This window comes from Silurus aristotelis (genome assembly GCF_946808225.1).
Source record: "Silurus aristotelis genome assembly, chromosome: 4".
NCBI lineage: Eukaryota > Metazoa > Chordata > Actinopteri > Siluriformes > Siluridae > Silurus > Silurus aristotelis.
The window spans coordinates 27,752,126-27,755,674 of NC_139577.1; the positions used below are offsets into that span (position 1 = coordinate 27,752,126).

The window sequence follows — 3,549 nt, forward strand, 5'->3', positions numbered from 1 at the left end:
CACCGCAGAAAGTGTATATCTGTGAGAGCGAGCTGCTGTAGCGGTCTCTCTCCTCGTAGAAAGGTTTCATTCTCAGCTTTGAAGATAAACGCTCCTTCAGCGATTTAGCGTAGAACGCGAGCCGACAGGAAGAACAGAAATGGGGGGATCAATGTCATCAAATCGAGAAAACGTCCTCAGGGTTACCCAACAAAGAAACCGAGACGCTCCAGTTAAATCAGTCAAGTACAACATTCGTGTCCTGCTTTAGATTAAGACAGAACGAGAAACTAAAGCCCGACTTTCTCTGGAGCGATGAAGAGCAGGGTCAGGTGATTGCTCGAGCTCCGTGACTGAAGCTCCATGAGCCGTGTACGTGTAGGACTTTGACTCTTTTCCTGCACAGATTTCTGTATGAATTTATTTTGGTTGCGGTTTAAAATCTCCACTTGGTGTTCATAAACACGTCATTCCGATCGTTAGCACGCCAATTAGTCCTTGTTTTTTGCGTAGCATTATTACCCAAATAGCTACCTGCACCTACCATATCAGTTTACTGGATCCACATGGAAACGCTTGGCTTTCACACATTTTTAATGCTGTCATGGTGCTCGAAGTTTGCCCACCCTTTTTACCTTTTTTGTGTAAAAAAAACAGAGCTGCAGGGAGCTGAAGAGGTTGTGACTGGTAAGATTCTGATAGCTGTGGTCAGAGAAGTATACAAGATACTGTGAAAAACTCTGACATGAAAACACACGAAGAAACGTGGGAAATGTGGCCTCTCTGCCTGTCAGATACAGTGAAGGGGGTGCGGCCTCTTTGCTTATTAGTTATAGTGAAGGGGGTGTGGCCTCTGTGCCTGTTATTTATAGTGAAGGGGGTGTGGCCTGTGTGCCTGTCCGATACAGTGAAGGGGATGTGGCCCCCCTCTGCTTATTAGTTATAGTGAAGGGGGTGTGGCCTCTGTGCCTGTCAGATACAGTGAAGGGGAGTGGCCTCTCCAATTATTTGTTTTAGTGAAGGGGGTGTGGCCTCTCTGCTTATTAGTTTTCGTGAAGGGGTGTGGCTTCTGCACCTGTCAGATACAGTGAATGGGGTGTGGCCTTTCTGCTTTTTAGTTATAGTGAAGGGCTGTGGCCTCTCTGCTTATTAGTTTTAGCGAATGGGGTGTGATCTCTGTGCCTGTCAGATACAGCGAAGAGGGGTGTGGCCTCTCTGCTTATTAGTTTGAGTGAAGGGGGTGTGGCTTCTGTGCCTGTCAGATACAGCGAAGAGGGGTGTGGCCTCTCTGCTTATTAGTTTGAGTGAAGGGGGTGTGGCTTCTCTGCCTGTCAGATACAGTGAGGGGTGTGTGGCCTCTCTGCTTATTGGTTTTAGTGAAGAGGGTGTGGCCTCTGTGCCTGTGTTTCTCACCAACGGGGGTGTAGCCTTTGCGACTTTCAGACTCAGTGAAAGGGGGTGTGGTCTCTGTGACATCCACTCTCAGTACAGGAGGTGAGGCTTCTCTGCCTATCAGTCTTGATTAAGGGGCGCAGTGGCCTTTTTGACTTTCAGTCTCAGAAAAGAAGGAGTTGCTTCTGTAACTGTCCTTCTCAGTGATGAAGGTTTGAGTTTTGAGTCAGACAGAGCAGTGCAGTTAACATTTCCAGCAGGGGATCTCCGAAATGATCTAATCTAGTCTTCAGGACAGCCCTGAGAATATGAACCCTTTGCAAAGCGTACAAGATTAACCGCTAAAACACCACCGCCCTGTGTTTTTATGGAGAAAACCGAGCCTTGCATTGTTTACTGAGGCATCAGATCCATTAGCAGCGCTCTCTTCGCCTTTCTAACATCTATATATAATATCGCAAAAATCAATACGGACATAATAACAGTTACGGTTTCTCAGTAATCGATTTCCATATCGCCCGATGCCGTCACTCGCCGTCGCCGAATTTGCTCGTAATGTCTCTAATTCGGTCGCTAATGAACTATCAAGCTACACAGAGGGAGGAGATCATTACGGATGACGCACAGAAAGAAGAAGAAGGAGGAAAGAAAAAACAGAAATAGTCCACTAGCTTAAAGAGAGCACCTTTTAAATATGTAATTAATTAGACTTTAGTAACGTGTAATTTGCACATGGTAAGAGTGGGCCATGTTCCTGCTGCTTTTCTCTTACAGACAGGTCTCATGCACTGAATATTGAGTGTGTGTGTGTGTGTGAGAGAGAGAAAGACCGCCTCTCTGATTAGATTAGGCTCTCTGAGTGCTCTCTAATTGGTCCAACAAACAGAGAGGATGGATGGGGAAATCTCCTTTATCCCCCCACACAAACACACACTAAAGACACTCACATGCACAGTACACACACACACACACACACACACACACACACACACAAACGCACATTATACACAAACGCAGAGGCATGGATGACTCAGCATCGGTAAACACCTCGCTCTTACCTCGCCTCCACTCGCTTCTTCGCTCTCATTTAATAAATCACTTTCTGAGCACTTTGTTAACGAGTCAATTGTTTTACATTTGAATGAGCGAAGCGGTGCTGTTACGGATATTAATCACGCACACGCCCTCCACGATTAAAGAGAACCGTGTTTTCGGGTTTAGATACGGTCTGGGTGCCTGTCAGTCATAGACAAGGGGGAGGGCTTCCTGTCAATCACCAGTGAAAGAGGCATGGCCTCTCTGTAAATTTCTGTGAAGTGGGTGTGGCCTCTGTGCCTGTCAGTTTCAGTGAAGGGGGTGTGACCTCTGAATGTGAATTTAAGTGAAGGGGGTGTGGCCTCTGAATGTGAGATTCAGTGAGGGGGTGTGGCTTTTGTGCCTGTCAGTCTCAGTGAAGGGGATGTAGCTTTTGTTCCTGTAAGTGCCAATGAAGGGGGTGTGGCTTCTGTTTCTGTCAGTCTCAGTGAAGGGGGTTTGGTGCTGAACTAAACTCCAACTAAAATGCACAGTGTTTTATTATTATTATTATTTTGTGTGTGATGCATGTTAATGTGCACCAGTTGACTAAAAACAGACACACATTTACTCATCTCCTTTTCAAAAATTAAACACACATTATGTACCGGTGTAGACATAGAAAGAGAGACATTGTGTGCTCGCATGCGTGTGCAAGAGATGAGTAGATTTCCAAGTGTCCTGAAACGCAAAAGCGAGAAAAAAACATTAGGTGTGTGTTCAGACATGTCATTGCTCATACAATCATTTTCCTTTCTTTGTCTGTTCCTTCCTGTTAGCTTCTCATTAGAAAACACACACACGTGCACACACACACACACACACACACACACACACACACACACACACACACACACACAATTACATTACATTACATTACACTAGACTACACTATTTAAATTAACGATGGCCCAAGGGTTTACACTGGGAGCAGTTGTGAATTTTGTGTGTGTGTGTGTGTGTGTGTGTGTGTGTGTGTGTGTGTGTGTGTGTGTGTGTGTGTCTGGGGAAACCTTGTGTTAATAAAATGCTGAAAGATTGAGCACACTTTGTTGTTCATACTAACTGACACACACACACACACACACACACACACACACACAC

The 3,549-nt window shown here is 45.5% G+C and overlaps 1 long non-coding RNA gene across 1 annotated transcript; it reads left to right on the forward strand.

Annotated features, from left to right (window-relative positions):
• Positions 1–483: 483 nt before the first annotated feature.
• On the forward strand, positions 484–3,287 carry LOC310724636. The gene is made up of 3 exons (XR_014533117.1): positions 484–825; positions 972–1,039; positions 1,364–3,287. It is a non-coding gene; the product is annotated as an uncharacterized lncRNA (long non-coding RNA).
• The last annotated feature ends 262 nt before the right edge of the window (positions 3,288–3,549 follow it).